At 45.0% G+C, this 16,626-nt stretch overlaps 1 protein-coding gene across 4 annotated transcripts in view; it reads left to right on the top strand.

Moving 5' to 3' along the window:
* Window positions 1-16,123: 16,123 nt before the first annotated feature.
* The window catches only part of PIK3CB (phosphatidylinositol-4,5-bisphosphate 3-kinase catalytic subunit beta), a 189,783-nt gene continuing 189,280 nt past the window's right edge, over window positions 16,124-16,626 (top strand). For 2 of the 4 annotated variants that reach the window (XM_060011329.1, XM_060011330.1), the window contains exon 1: window positions 16,124-16,308. The gene's annotated coding sequence lies outside the window, so the exon portion shown is untranslated. Of the gene's footprint in view, window positions 16,309-16,422; window positions 16,528-16,626 lie in introns of those variants that run through there. The other 2 variants (XM_060011331.1, XM_060011333.1) reach the window with 2 other exon arrangements.

Here is a 16,626-nt window from a genome sequence, read left to right as displayed (position 1 = left end):
ACTTTTATTAAATTTTTATTAAATTCTTCACAAGAGAATGAAGACCTGAAGAAGTGACCAGAGCAGGAAGATTTTATATCTCTTAGACAAATAATAAATGTGTGAAGAATTAACAACACAAAGGGGTTTGGGCTAGGAGTAGTAAATGGTGAAGAAGTAACTAGGAAGATAAGGGTTTGTTTAACGTAGTTTGTTTATACAGCCTCGGTCCCAAATTCCCTGTCCTTGTGACAAGAAAGTCCTCCTTCCTCCTAGTACAGGGAGGGTACTTTTCACATGGGAGTTTTATGACCTGTTTCAGGGAAGAAGGGCACAGAGTGACCCTCCTACTCCTGCCACTTTTTTTTTTTTTTTTTTTTTTTTGCGGTACGCGGGCCTGTCACTGCTGCGGCCTCTCCCGTTGAGGAGCACAGGCTCCGGGGCGCGCAGGCTCAGCGGCCATGGCTCACGGGCCCAGCCGCTCCGCGGCATGTGGGATCTTCCCGGACCGGGACACGAACCCGCGTCCCCTGCATCGACAGGTGGACTCTCAACCGCTGCGCCACCAGGGAATCCTTCCTGCCACTTTTTAAAATTCCTTCAGCTTAAAATATTTAATATGCCAAGGTGCCATATTTTGGGGTTGCGTGTCCTGAACCCTGTCAGCATCTTATTACGATTTCCTCAGATGAACGGGAGATTGTGACATTACAAAATAAACGCCAAGAGACTATATACAGGAAGAAAACAGTAGTGTTGGGAAGAAAAAGTAATTTGGTTCAGGGAAATCGATGCAGAGAAAATTTATATAAAATCTCCGTCTTGGACTACATTCTCAAGTGATTCTTCTTATCCTTCTGGGGGGACACACACCCCTTTGAGATGAACGATACAGGATCATATCCCCAGGAAAATACATGTAAACACAGAAACCAAACATTAGGGGCTCACTACCTCCTTGAATCCTGGCGGCACAGGGTAAGTGGGTAATTTCCTTCTTTGTAACCCCATCTAGAAAATCAGTGTGGTTTGTAGAAAGCATTCATTTGTTCATTCATTCAACAAGTAATTCTTTGAGAAACTTCCAAGTGTCAGGCCCCACGCTGGGCCACATTGTGAGGCAGAAAGAGGTGAATCGGACACAGTGCCTGCTCCCGGGACGCTCACGGTCTGGTGGGGAGACCTACAGAGAGCACACAATGAGAGTAACAGTGATGGAAGAGGCAACTGAGCGAACGGTGGGAGCCTGGAGGGAGGGGGCAGAACTGCTTCCCACCCTTCCCCCTTCGCCCTTCCCCCTTCCCCCAGCAGTCAGTGCTGCACCTCTGACTACAAAGCAAAGTGGTTTGAGAAAGCCCAAGTATGCCCTGAGGGGCTAGCTGAGCGGTCCGGGTCTGAGCTCTCACGCCCCACCCACGCCCCAGCCAGCGTTCACACCTCCACTTGGATGGACCCGTTTTCCTCTCTCCCCACAGGCTCCCTGGGTGCTGTCCATTCACAGCCAGCCCACCCCCGGCTACCCCATCTGGGGCTGTTCTCAGCTCCCCAGGCCAGCTTTTAAATAAGTAGCCAACCCCCCATTGCACTTCCTCCTTTCGTTGCTTAAACCCTATTCATTTAACTAGTTAAGCTGCATGGAAACAAGGAATAACAAAAATAACTAACTTTAAGGAAGTTACAGATTTGCAAGGAACCTGGGGAGTCTTGGTATGAGCTGGTCTTTATTCACTTGATGGAAGGCTGAGCTGGGCTGGGCTAGGCTGGACCTGGCCCTGCTTCCTCTCACCTCTTCTCCCTTCTTAGAGTCCCAGGAAAAAGCCACTTGATACAAGTTTGTGTGTCAACCATTCTGCCTGTCTGGGTTGGATGCTAAACTACTCCACTTATTCCAGCTGCTTCCCTATCACACCTTTGGCTACTGGAGTCCCAGAGCACCCATTGGAAGGCTCTGGCTGCCCCTCTTCCCTTCCTGGTTTCAGCTCTTGACTCCTGAGGGAGAAAGTCCCTTTCCTCCTTGGTTTTGTTTTGGTTTTTTAAAATATATTTATTTATCTATTTTAGGCTGTGTTGGGTCTTCGTTGCTGCGTGCCGTCTTTCTCTAGCTGTGGCGAACGGGGGCTTCTCTTCGTTGTGGTGCACGGGCTTCTCATTGCGGTGGCTTCTCTTGTTGCGGAGCACGGGCTCTAGAGTGCGGGCTCAGTAGTTCTGGCGCACGGGCTTAGTTGCTCCGCGGCTGTGGGCATGTGGGATCTTCCCGGACCAGGGCTCGAACCCGTGTCCCCTGCATTGGCAGGTGGATTCTTAACCACTGCGCCACCAGGGAAGCCCTCCGGTTTTGCTGCTGTTGTCGTTCGTTTTTCGTTTCTTTTCTGAATGTTAAGGGCCCCTCTGCTATAAACTCCTTGAAGGCAGGGACTGTTTTCATCTCTGCTCTCCTAGCTTCTACCACAGGGTCTAAGACATTCCAGCTGCTCTGTGACTGTTTAACTCAGCATGTGTTAATTTATCCATTTTATTCATTTGTCTTGACAGTTCAGTCCCTTATATCTAATCCAAGACCAAGTACTAGCAGCTCTACCAAAACTGTTCTTAAATTTGCTTCTCTTGATCTCTATTACTGGTACCACACCTTTGTCTAAGCCACTGTAGCTAGATATTTTTGTAGCTGGGAATATATCATAGCTTCCCAGCTTTCTCTAAAAGCTCCGTAACATTTCTTCACTCAGCTGATACAGTAATGATAGAGAGATGGAGTTTGAGAGAGAGAGAGAGAGAGAGAAGGAAGGAAGGAAGGAAGGAAGGAATAGAGGGAGGGAGGGAGGGGAGAAAATGACCAACCTCATAAATCTGGAACTCTTGAAACCTGGCATATTCCAGGCAAATTTCCCATTCGTGGAAATATTGTGTCTGTGACCCCACAAACATTTCTGTTCTTCTTTTAAAAAAGAAATTAATTGGCTTTCTACCCTTCCTTTCACACTTGCAGTCAGTTGCAAATAGTGGAGAACCAACTAAAACCAGCAATAGGAAAGAATGGAGTTAATAGCTCAAACAATTTGAAGTGTTGCTGGTCTGCTGGCTTGAGGCCAGCCTGGACCCAGAGTTTCACTTGATGTTCTTTCTCCCGCTAATGCTCCTGCTTATAGCACTCTCTTCTTCTGTATGTCGGTTTCATCTTTTTAACCCACTCTCTTCACACAATGACATAGAGGTCTGGCTTTACTTGATCTTACAGAGAAAAAGAGACCCTTTCCACATGCCAATTATAAAGGTGACCTCGATTGGTCCAGTTAGAGTCACCTGCTCAGACTTCCCTGGTGGCACAGTAGTTGAGAGTCCGCCTGCCGATGCAGGGGACACGGGTTCATGCCCCAGTCCGGGAGGATCCCACATGCCGTGGAGCGGCTGGGCCTGTGAGCCATGGCCGCTGAGCCTGTGCGTCCGGAGCCTGTGCTCCGCAACGGGAGAGGCCACAACAGTGAGAGGCCCGCGTATCAAAAAAAAAAAAAAAAAAAAAAAATTAGAAGTAAAATAAAGTCACCTGCTCCTCCCTGAACTAATCACATTCATCCCTGTTGTCAGGAAGGTTCAGAGCTCTGATTGGCTGGGCCCCAACTCATGCGTGTGGGATAAGCGCAAAGCTCCCACAAAGCAGTCCTACCAGGCCCATGCAGAATAATCGGTCAGGGCTTCCAAAGGAAAAGTTGGGACACAAACAACACAGGTCCAGGCCCCTTTTTGCAGAGTGGGTATGGGGAGGGATTTTACATGTGCCCAACTCTTTCTTGCCTCTGTTCATTGACATGAGTGCTCTTTCCTCTGCCTGGAATGCTCTTTCCACTCACATCCTATGTACCTAACTTTTTTTTTTTTTAAAGAGATTTATTTATTTATTTGTTTGTTTGTTTCTTGGAGGCGTTGGGTCTTCGTCGCTGCACGCGGACTATCTCTAGTTGCAGCGAGCGGGGGCTACTCTTCGTTGCGGTGTGCGGGCTTCTCATTGTGGTGGCTTCTCTTGTTGCGGAGCACGGGTTCTAGGCGCGCGGGCTCAGTAGTTGTGGCACGTGGGCTCAGTAGTTGTGGCACGCAGGCTCAGTAGTTGTGGCTCACGGGCTCTAGAGCGCAGGCTCAGTAGTTGTGGTACACAGACTTAGTTGCTCCGCGGCATGTGGGATCTTCCCGGACCAGAGCTCGAGCCCGTGTCCCCTGCATTGGCAGGCATATTCTTAACCACTGCACCACCAGGGAAGCCCCTATGTACCTAACTTCTACATGGACTTTAGGTCTCAGCTTAAATGTCACTCCAAAAGATGCCACCCCTGACCCCATACATTGTCACCTATATCTGACTGACATTCTCATAGCAATTTTTTAAAAAAATTATTATTAATGGTCCTTTTTATCTGTAAGACTCTGACTCTGAGTATTGAACACCCACATCATGGAAGGCACTATACCTTATGTTGGCTTTTTTTTTTTAATTTATTATTTATTTATTTTATTTATTTTTGGCTGCATTGGGTCTTAGTTGCAGCACGCGGGATCCTCGTTGAGGCACGCGGGATCGTTTTTTGTTGCAGTGCACAGGCTCTTCTCTGCGGCGCGCGGGCCTCTCTCTAGTTATGGAGTGCGGGTTTTCTCTTCTCTAGTTGTGGCGCGCAGGCTCCAGGGCACATGGGCTCTGTAAGTGTGGTGTGTGGGCATAGTTGCCCCACGGCATGTAGGATCTTAGTTCCCTGGCCAAGCATCGAACCCGCGTCGCCTGCATTGGAAGGCAGATTCTTTACCACTGGACCACCAGGGAAGTCCCTAAAAGATTATTTTTAATTTAATTTCATTTTGGTTGAAAGTCTGTCTCCCTCAGTAAGCTCCACCAGGGCAAGGATTCCCTCAGCTTTGCCTCTTAGTTTTGCTCATGATTGCATTCCTAGCTCCTGGTTCAGATGCACATGGTAGGTATTCACTCCTTCATTTATTCAGAAATAAATAAATAAATAAAAGGGGGTGTGTGATAAGTGCTAAAGATTCAGGTAAATAAGATATATGTATCCCTGACTCAAGGAGTAGCAACTTCTATATCTCCATTAGACCAGTGTTTTTCTTTTTTTCTTTAATTTATTTTTTTTTTATGGCCAGTTCTTATTAGTTATCTATTTTATACATATTAGTGTATATATGTCAATCCCAATCTCCCAGTTCATCCCACCCCAGCCCCCCGCCACTTTCCCCCCTTGGTGTCCATATGTTTGTTCTCTACATCTGTGTCTCTATTTCTGCCCTGCAAACCGGTTCATCTGTACTATTCTTCTAGGTTCCACATATATGTGTTAATATTCGATATTTGTTTTTCTTTTTCTGACTTACTTTACTCTGTATGACAGTCTCTAATACATCCACGTCTCTACAAATGACCCAATTTCATTCTTTTTTATGGCTAATATTCCATTGTATATATGTGCCACATCTTCTTTATGCATTCGTCTGTCGATGGGCATTTAGGTTGCTTCCATGACCTGGCTATCGTAAAGAGTGCCGCAATGAACATTGGGGTGCATGTGTCTTTTTGAATTATGGTTTTTCTCTGGGTATGTGCCAGTAGTGGGATTGCTGGGTCATATGGTAATTCTATTTTTAGTTTTTTAAGGAAACTCCATACTGTTCTCCATAGTGGCTGTATCAGTTTACATTCCCACCAACAGTGCAAGAGGGGTCCCCTTTCTCCACACCCTCTCCAGCATTTGTTGTTTGTAGATTTTCTGATGATGCCCACTCTAACTTAGACCAGTGTTTTTCAAATTGCAAGACTAAATGGATGGTGAAATTAACTTGGTGGATTGCAACTACAATTTTTAAAACATATTTAAAACAATTTTTAAACAGTATAGCATAGAAAATAGAAATGACCTAGAAAACATCAGAGTGCATCACACATGATAAGGGTGTTATTCCATCACAGTTTTATTTCAGCGTATAATATAAATGCACACACACATACACACACCTCCTTATGTATTACTAACTGGGTTGCAGTAAAATGCTTCTTTTACTAGAGGGTGGGTCAGAAAGTTTTGGGAGACTTGCATGAAGCTGCTTGGACTGAAGTGTGATAAGATAGTATCTTTCCTGTTCAGATCAATCCAGAGCTCCAGATGTTGTCATGTCATCACTGGAAAATAACACATGGGAAGCTCATTCTCATTCAAAAACCCAGAGTGGAAGTAGAGACACAATTTCAAGATGCTCTTGTAGGGTGAACTCTGGGTTTCTGTGCTTTGGTTGGCTTGTGTTACATCCTCAAGGCCATTTAATCATATGCACAGTTAAGTGTGTTTTCTCTATTCTTTCTTTTTCAAATAACAGATGACTTGGGCTTCCCTGGTGGCGCAGCAGTTGAGAGTCCACCTGCCGATGCAAGGGACATGGGTTCGTGCCCCAGTCCGGGAAGATCCCACATGCCGCGGAGCAGCTGGGCCCATGAGCCATGGCCGCTGAGCCTGCGCATCCGGAGCCTGTGCTCCGCAATGGGACAGGCCACAACAGTGAGAGGCCTGCGTACCGCAAAAAAACACACAAAAAAACAGTTGACTTAATGGTTTTCAAAGTTGAATACAAAATTAAAAAAACCTTTTTCTTGCTGCCACATATGGTTGGGCCATAAACTGCATATTCCTAGAAATCACTGAATTAATTAAGATCCTGGAGGAATAGAACTCAGGGAGACTGGGGTGGTGTGAGTGTGGTGTGGAAGGAACTGGGGCTATTGTCCTGAACAGATTGGGCTTGAATCCCTATTTCAGGACTTGCTATGTAGATTTGGGTGAAGGGATCTAATATGCATTTGCTAAAGACTCATTCAGAGCTAGGCCCTGTGTCAACTGTGGGAAGTATAGAAATAAACACTATACCATCCACTGTCTCCAAGGAATATACAATCTGGTAGGAGATACAAGTACAGCTGAGCCTCAGTTTTCTCATCTGGAAAATGCGTATAATAGACCTTCATTCGGTCTATTAGGAACGTGAAATGAACAAATTCAGATACTTAGCTTGGTGTTAATAGACAGTAGAGAGGCACGTGATAAATGTTTTCTATTCAGCTTTATAAAATGAAAAAAACAGTCTTCAATGTTTATGACATCATACAGAAAATCAGATGGTACAAATCAGGTGCAGTTTTGAAAAGCTAGATATGGAAATTCATAACTGAATAAAGGTCCGTGAAAGCAGATGAGATGTAGATATAGTTGTAGATGAAAGAAAGTGTGTAAATTTTGAATTATTTTAATGGTCTTCCTTTGGGTTATGTGTTTCCTTTGTGGAGTTTCTCAAATTTGGGTCTATATCAGTAAGATATAGGTTTGCTGCAGTTACAAACAACTCCTAAATCTCAGTGGTTGGATATGGCGAAGGTTTATTTCGAGTTCACACTCAGTTGGCTCCCGTCAGCTCTCCAGGTAGCCATCCTTCATGTGTTGTCTCCAAGATCCACAGCACTGATCCTTTCTTGTGGTACCTTTACATCAGCACGTGGGAAAGAGGATCTGGAGAAAAACACACTCCATTGCTCTCTCTTCTTTTTTTTTTTTTCCTGACCATGCTGCAGCTTATGGAATTTTAGTTTCCTGACCAGGGATTGAACTCAGGCCTTCATCAGTGAGAGTGTAGAGTCGTAACCACTGGACTGCCAGGGAATTCCCTCACACTCCATCTCTTAAATGCTTCCATTGAGAGGTAGCAAATGCCACTTCTGCTCACATTTCCTTGGCCAAAGCAAGCCTTATGGCTCTGCTCAACTGTAAGGATTCCATCTAACTTCAAGAGAGCAGGGAAGTACAGTCCTCCCAAGTGCTCTGCAGGGGAAGAGAACTGGAAGTATTAGCACGTGGTGGTAATCTCTCCTGAGGGTCTCATACTGTTACCAAGGCTGTTGCCCCAGAATCATACTCCTGCCCCTCCCTCAAATGCAAGCCAATTATTCTTATCTAAGTTTCAGGAGGGAGATGCAAAGAGAAAAAAACAAGAACTGGTCAGGCCTAAGATGGTGTAAGATTCGACTTCCAGTAGATCTTGAGCTTCATTATATGCTCATTGTGATGCAGTAGCATGATGACACAGCCACCAGGCCATGACAGTTGACAATTGCCATGACCACAACCAGAAAAGCCCACACAAGGACTGAAAAGGAGATCTGCAGGAGATCTGCAGATCTGCAGATCAACTCCAGGTCCAAACCACACCCCTGTTCTAGGATAACTCATGAATATTCCTCCTACTCTTTCCAAATCCCTCCATTTTACTTTTTTTTTTTAAGGCCTATTCTGTGGACTCTTTTTTTTTAAATTAATTAATTTATTTATTGGCTGCATTGGGTTTTCGTTGCTGTACGCAGGCTTTCTCTAGTTGTGTTGAATGGGGGCCACTCGTCATTGCAGTGCCCTGGCCCCTCATTGCAGTGGCCTCACTTGTTGTGGAGCACAGGCTCTAGGCACGTGCGCCTCAGCAGTTGTGGCAAGCGGGCTCTAAAGCACAGGCTCAGTAGTTGTGGCACACGGGCCCAGTTGCTCCGCGGCATGTGGGATCCTCCCGGACCAGGGCTCGAACCTGTGTCCCCCGCATTGGCAGGCGGATTCCTAACCACTGCGCCACCAGGGAAGTCCCTCCCTTTTACTTTGACCCTCCAATATATTTGGTGTCTCCACCAGAATTGGAATGAGAAGTTGATTTGTGAACTAGTTTCCTGCTTCTCCATTTTCTGGCTATTGAATAAAGTTTGTGCTCTTCTAGTCTCAGTATAGGTTTCGTTATTGGTTGTGGGAATCTGGTTGGAAAAAGAACCTCCCTGTCTGAGACAAGGGGTCTCGGCCTGGGTTAGGATCCTGGCGCAGGTTCAGTGGACCAACTTGGCAAGAATACCATGCTTCCTGCACTCCAGCTCGTCTTTTTGGTTTTTCAAGTGGCCGTGCAAAGGACCCTTGCCTTGGCTGTTTTTTCTGATTGCGATACTCTGGGCCTCCACTCTTTGCCTGGTCTCATCTTCCTTCAGACTGAGGCAAGTTTTCCCTTCCTTAGAGAAACTTGCTTTCTCCTCTCAGTAAATTCCTCCGTTATTACTTACTTTCAAAGTGTCAGGCACCCCCCCCCCCACCTTATGGCATGTAGGTGTAATTTGCAGTTAATCATGAGCTGACTTCATTAATGACTGTTTCTTCCTTTGCAGCAGATGCTGTATGAATCATGTTGTTTTGCTCACCCCCATATCACCACCATTTATCCAGTGCCTGGGACTGTTGCTGGTGAATGAAGAAGAGAATATTCTCAAGAGTCTGGGACAATTTTTTTTTTTTTAACCCTCCAAGCAGTCTGTGTATTATTGGAATTTAAAAACACTGTCTTCTATGAATTTCTCTCGGTATCTATTAAGGAGACAATTGACAAAAACTTGCTGATTTCATTGTGGAAGTTCTGTCCAGATGGAACATCCCTGAACCCTCTGAATATGTAAATCTTTTTTTTAAAAAATAAATTTGTTTATTTTTGGCTGTGTTGGGTCTTCATTGCTGTGCGTGGGCTTACTCTAGTTGTGGCGAGTGGTGGGCTACTCTTTGTTGCGGTGCGTGGGCTTCTCATTGCAGTGGCTTCTCTTGTTGTGGAGCACGGGCTTCAGTAGTTGTGGCATACAGGCTCAGTAGTTGTGGCTTGCTGGCTTAGTTGCTCTGTGGCATGTGGGATCTTTCCGGACAGGGCTCGAACCCGTGTCCCCTGCTTTGGCAGGTGGATTCTTAACCACTGTGCCACCAGGGAAGTCCCCAGAATGTGTAAATCTTGATCCTTGTAAGAGAAACATTTATCCACCCCTTGACCAGTCTGGGGGATTGAGGACTAGAGGAGTCATTTCACATTTTGCTCTTGTCCCCAGTCTTTCAAATTGGGCGATCCAGGTTTCTGTTTTCCAGAGCCATCCTGTACCTGCTATTTTCCCCATTCATTTGCATATATATTTCAATCCTGCTCTAGACATGTGAGCTCGGCTTGACTGAAGTATCAAAATTTGCTACAGGGATTTCCCTGGTGGTCCAGTGGGTAACACTCTGTGCTCCCAACGTAGGGGGCCCGGGTTCCATTCCTGGTCGGGGGAACTAGATCCCCCATGCTGCAACAAAGATCCCACGTGCCACAGCTAAGACCCAGAGCAGCCAAAATAAGTAAATAAATAATTAAATATATTTTTTAAAGTTGCTACAAAAAGTCAAACTGTCTCTTCTACTTACATTTTGAAATATTGACTTGATTAAAAAGCAGAAGTAAAGTCAACTCTTTGGTTTGGTGTTTGCTTAAAGGAAAAAAGGCTCTAATGAAGCTCATTTTTTAGCTAAAGGAATTCCCTTTGAAGTTAGGGCTTTATTTTGCAAATATAAGGCTCTGTGAGCTACCACAGGAGCTGAGTATAGGCTCTCCAATAAAATTTCAGTAGTGGGTGAATCAGGGTGAAACTGCAAATAGGCCACTGGCCAGTTTGAGACATTTCTGCCTCTGATGCCTTCTTAATGGGCCAGAAATTTCTGGGTTCCAGCTCTTCAAGGTAGCAGGTTATTTAAAATGTTAATTTAATTACATTGCATCCTTTTTTATAGAAACAGGTTAAACTGCAGTTTCAGGTGGCTTGTCCACAACAAAAAACAGAGCAGAGCCTTTGTTGATAAAGAGCTCACATTCCACAAGGCAGAGTCACACCCAAACCTCTTGGGAACCAGGGGTACAATCTTTGATCCAGCTAACACTGCATACCAGAGCTAATTGGTTTTAAAAGTGCCTGATTTATTATTTTTCAACATTCAACTTATATTTCTTTAGTGAATGACACCATTCTAGACTTGCAAGTTAATAAGGCTGAAGACAAATTGCGCTTAACATGCAGTGTGATAAGCATTCTCAATTTGCGAGGCTAGTCCTTGAGTGTCCTTCCTGTCCTTCTAGTGCACCCATTGCCTCACTGGCTCCCTTACTAGGGCTCCACCCCTTCCTTTCTTGTTTTTTGCCTCTCCTTACTCAATGATGGTCAAACTTCTGGCTAAATTACAACTCTTTTATATGCTTTCTCTATACATATATTTATCTATCTATATTTATATAATAGGCAATATGTGAGCATGATAAAATTTCAAATAGCATAAAAGACAATAACCATAAAAATTAATTCTCCCTTCCACTCTTGTTTCCCAACCTCTAGTTCTCCTTTTCCCAGGCAACCACTGATAGTTTCTTCTGTCTTTCTGATAATAATCTATGCATATACAAATCGTAGCTGACTTTACTGTTCTGCATCTTGCCTATTTCATTAAATAATATTTTGGAGATTGTTCCAGATCAGTTCATATAGAAACACCTCATTATTATTTTTTTAAAAAATAAATTTATTAATTTTATTTATTTATATTTGGCTGCGTTGGGTCTTTGTTGCTGTGCGCAGGCTTTCTCTAGTTGCAGTGAGTGGGGGCTACTCTTTGTTGCGGTGCGTGAGCTTCTCATTGCGGTGGCTTCTCTTGTTGCGGTGTGCAGGCTTCAGCAGTTGTGGCTCACAGGCTCCAGAGCGCAGGCTCAGTAGTTGTGGTGCACGGGCTTTGTTGCTCCGTGGCATGGGGGATCTTTCTGGGCCAGGGCTCGAACCTGTGTCCCCTGCATTGGCAGGCAGATTCTTAACCAGTGCGCCACCAGGGAAGCCCCTGCCTCATTATTTTTACAGTTGTATACAGTCACATAATTCAGTTATGACCCGTGTGTATGTATGTGTGTGCTCACCTGTGTGTGTAATTGTTTTATTGAATTTCCCTTCAAAGCCTTATATATATCTTACTTTGCTTTCCAGGAGAATGTGTCTTGTTCCCCCTGAGTCCCCTCTGTCCTCCACTGCCTTTCACTTTCTGTCTCCTTTCTCCTAAGGTTCCTGGCCTTGATGTGTGTGTGTGTGTGTGTGCATGCCAATAGCTATGGCAGGACAGGATGTTTGAGGCTTTGTTGGCTCTCTCTGATATGGAGACGAGCACCCAGGCATCCTCCTTCAGAATTTGGGGATGGTAAGTAACTTGTTCTAGGACTCTGTGCAACGCTTTTCATCTTTAAGGGCTTAGATTTCTCCCTGTGTAAGGTGAGTAGGCTATACAATGTAATTTCTAAGTCTCCAAGCTCCAAGCTCTAAAATTCTAAGAAAATAAGCTCTCAAGTATTCTGCTGGTGGGAGTGTAAAGGGTACATCCCAGAGAGAGGGCAATTTGGCAATATCCTTCAAAATTACAAATACCTATGCCTATTGACCAAATAATTCTACTTCTAAGGATTTATTCTGTGGTTACACTTGCATATGCACAAAATGTTATAAATTCAAGGTTGTTCATTGCAGCATTGTTTGTATATCAAAAAATTGGAAATAGTCTAAAAATATTCATCAATAAGGGACCAGATAAATATAGTATTGATATATCCTTACAATGGAACATTATATAGCCTGAAAATAAATGCAGATACAATGAAATACTGTATCACAATAAGAATGAGCAAAATACAGTTATATACAGTAGTGTATGAATATCAAAACAATGTAGAGGAAATGTAAGGCAAAAGAAGCCAAACTCAAAAAGAGCACACACTGTATGAATCTGTTTAATTAAAGTTCAAAAACAGGAAGAAGGAATCTCTAGTGATAAGATTGTGGTAACCCCCTGGGGGTAGGGCAGTGACTGAAAGGGATCACAAGTGGGTTCTGAGATATTTGTCATGTTCTCTATTGATTTGAGAAGTAATTACACAGGTGTGTTCCGTTTGTGAAAATTTATGACGTGGGCAGTTTTTTCTATTCTGTATAGCAGTAACAATGTAAAAGAATAGATAAACTCTATAAGCACTGATATCAAACAACCTGATAGATATTATGTGGAAAAAAAACCAAGCATGAATCAAACACTTCCATATGTGTTAAAAATGGAGAAATAGGGCTTCCCTGGTGGCGCAGTGGTTGAGAGTCCGCCTGCCGATGCAGGGGACACGGGTTCGTGCCCCGGTCCGGGAAGATCCCACATGCCGCGGAGCGGCTGGGCCCGTGAGCCATGGCCGCTGAGCCTGCGCGTCCGGAGCCTGTGCTCCGCGACAGGAGAGGCCACAACAGTGAGAGGCCCGCGTATCGCAAAAAAAAAAAAAAAAAAAAGGAGAAATATACCTGTACTTGCTTATAAATGTATACAATACGTCTGGAAAGATGCTCAAGAAGCTGACAACTTTGGTTGTGAAGAGCGAGTAATAGCTGAGAGAGAGACTTTTACTGAACGTTCAGTTGTACATTTTGGATTTCAAATCATGCATATTTACTACTTATAAAATGAAGAGGAAGCACTCAAATTCTAAAAGGGAAAAATAAAAAATGTTTGTGAGCCTAGGAAATTCCCAGAAGTAAGGAAGTACTCATAAGTAAGAAGAAGGAAAAAAGGGGGAAAACACCCCATAAAAAACACCAAAAGATTATGCATTGAATGTATAACGCAGAACTCAGTAGTGGGGAAGTAGAGAACATTTGAATCTTCTAAAATTGAACAGATAGAACCTTTTCTTTATGTTCACCACTTTAATCATGATTTAAAAACTAGTCACAAGTATTTTTTTTCTTTAAAGCTGTATTTATTAAATGCATAATACATAGAATTTTTTTCACATCTTTATTGGAGTATAATTGCTTTACAATGTTGTGTTGCTTTCTGCTGTACAGCAAAGTGAATCAGCTATATGTATACATATATCCTGATATCCCCCAAACAATGGTTTTAACAGTAAGATATCAAATATCTATAAAGACATTTCAGCCCTCTGAGCTATCCAATGTGATCAGCCTAGTGTAAATTCTTCAATCCCTTTCTCTATGCCCCCATGGATATATCTATAAATGGTCAGCAATATACTAACAGGATCATACCACTCTTTATCCCTCTTCAGTCTGCATTTTCAGTTTGCATTTTCCACTTTAGCAATATATCAAGGACATCCCTCTAGGTCAATACAGATAGGTCTAACTAATTTTCATCATTGATCAGTGTATAATATTGCAGAGTATGGAGGGAGTACACTTGGTTCATATATTCCATTACCTGTGGACAATCACATTGTTCCTAGTTTGTTTGTGTTTGTTTTGCACTTCATGTAACACAATAAGCATCTGTGTTAGTTTCCTGTGGTAACCACAAACTGAGGGGCTTAAAATAACAGAAATTGATTCTTTCCCGGATTTGGAGTTTCAAGTCTGAAATCAATATGTTAGCAGGCTCTGCAAACCTGTTCTGTGGCCCCCTCCTAGCTTCTGGTAGCTGCCAGCAATCCTCGGCATTCTTTAGCTTGTACATGCATCATTCCCAACTGCCTCATTCTTCACATCCCCTTTATCTCTGTGTCTCTATCTCAAATCTTTCTCTGCCTTTCTCTTGAAAGGATGCCTGTTATTGGATTTAGGGCCCACCCCAAATCTAGGATGATCTCATTTCAAGATCCTTAACTTAATTACATCTGTAAAGATCCTTTTCCCAAATAAGGCTATGCTCACAGGTTCCAGGTGGGCTTCTTTTGGAGGGCCAACATTCAACCCACCACAGCATCCTTGGATCCATCCTTACAATGAGTATTTTCTTTAGTTTTTCTATAGGGCAGAGTTAATGCATTTTTGGGTCAATGGATAGGTATATGTATTTTAAATTTAAATAGGTATTCTCAGATTACTCCTAGAAAGTTTGTGGCATTTACACTCCCATCAGAGCTTGTTTCCTATGTATCGATTGGTCTTGTTAATGTTTGCCAGTCTAATGAGTGAAAAATGGATTACTGTTTTAATTTGCTTTCTCAATAGACTCTTTTATGTTAGAGATATAATGTTTGCCATATGTTTTGTGCAGTTCTATTCCGTCTATTGTTTTTTGTTTTAACTTGTCTTAGTGTGATGTTATGCAAAACTTTCAAAATATTTAGGTAGAAAATTTTTTTTCTTTGATGATTCTGAGCTTCCTGTCTTGCTTAAAGTTTCCCCTCGCTAAAGTTATATTACTATTCTTTAAAAAATTTCCTCTAAGTCTTTGTTTTGTATATTTTTAAGTCTAACTCTTCTGGAACGTATTTTTGAATATGGTATGGCTCTAGATTTATTATGAATAGTCAATTAAATCAGGATCCTTGATCAAATAAACTATTCTTTTATCACAGGCTTGTTTGCCACCTTTGCTTTATATTAGGTTTACTTGAGATTCCATCCCAGACTACTCAACTATTTGCCTGAGCTATTACAGTAGCAATAAGTTACAATAACCTTACAATATAGTATCTTTACAATAAGTTAAATTTTTGGTTTTCAGTAAGTGAAATTGAAGTGTGCCATTAAGAAAGAGGACCATGAGATTTCCCGGTTGAGGTCAAAAGATAACAGGAGATAAGGTATGCGAACAGGGCTGGGTAAACTGTAAGCCTCTTCAGATAAATGTTAATTATCGCAAAAATGAACACACAGAAAAAGAATCTTGGGCTTGGAATGCTAGACTTTTGCTTTATAACCAGTGCAGGCATTGAAGGGCCAGCTGTGGGTCAGCCGACCTAGCGGCCCCACCCCCAGAAGAGGAGTGACACAGGGGGAGAGGGAAAAGCACAGTGTAGGGCCCAGGAACCGAGATATCAGTTCAGAGTCGCAGAACTGGGGAGAGTGGCTGTGAAGAGAAGGCCGGCAAGGAAACCAGGAACAGAGAAATCTCTCGGAGGCGGCTACGAAGGCCGGGGCAGGTGGTGGGTCTCTCCTGAAAGCGGCTTGCTGGGGATTCCCGATTCCGAGTCCTCCGGGAGCCTCAAAGAGGAGCTGCCGCACAGCAGCACCGCTGCTGGTCGGGCAGCTGGAGAAATCTAGGCGGCGGTTCAGCCGCCCAGCAGGCACCAACCGGAGAGGACTAGGCGGCGGTTCCCCTCCCAGCCGCGACCAACTCTGCCCCGCCCAGCCCGCAGACCTGGTATTGGCCGGAGCGGCTCGCGGGGCGGAGCGAGGGCTGCTGGGAGGCGGGCCCTTGAGGCGGGCGGGCGCGCGCGCGCGCGCTCCGTCGGCGGCGCGCGCGTGCTCCGTCGGTCGGTGCGGCGGCGGCGGAGCTGGCCATGGCCGTGGGCGACGGGCTGGTGTAGCGCCGCGCGGGGCAGGCGGGTGGCGACTGAGAGAGACGGGCATGGGAGCGCCGCAGCTGGACGGTCGCGGTGGCCTGGGCTGCTAACTGCGCCCCTGGAGCCGAGAGCCGGCGGCGGCGGCGGCGGCGGCGGCGGCGGAGCGCCGGGCAGGTGAGTGCAGTGGAGCGGGACCCGGATGCGGCGCGGCTGAGGGGCGGCGCGGTCGCGGCGGGCCTCTGAGGTGCCCCCGCGCGGGCCGGCGGCGCGCTCTTGCCCGCCACAGCCTGCGGCGCCGGCGACTGAGTGGCCGCTCCGCGCTTCCTGCCGACGCGGAGGACGCCGGCCCGCGGGGTGCCTCGCTAGCCTGCGGCCCTCCCGGGGCTCTCCAAGGTGAGCGGCTCTCCCCGGCCTCCGGGCGGCAGGGACGCGGCCCTTTGGGTTGCGTTCCTGAGGGGCGTCTGGGGAGAGGCGGCGTCCTCGCCCCTTGTG

Source organism: Delphinus delphis, chromosome 4, assembly GCF_949987515.2.
Source record: "Delphinus delphis chromosome 4, mDelDel1.2, whole genome shotgun sequence".
NCBI classification, from domain to species: Eukaryota; Metazoa; Chordata; class Mammalia; order Artiodactyla; family Delphinidae; genus Delphinus; species Delphinus delphis.
Note: the sequence above shows the minus strand (reverse complement) of the source record. Positions and strands in the feature narration are given on the sequence as shown.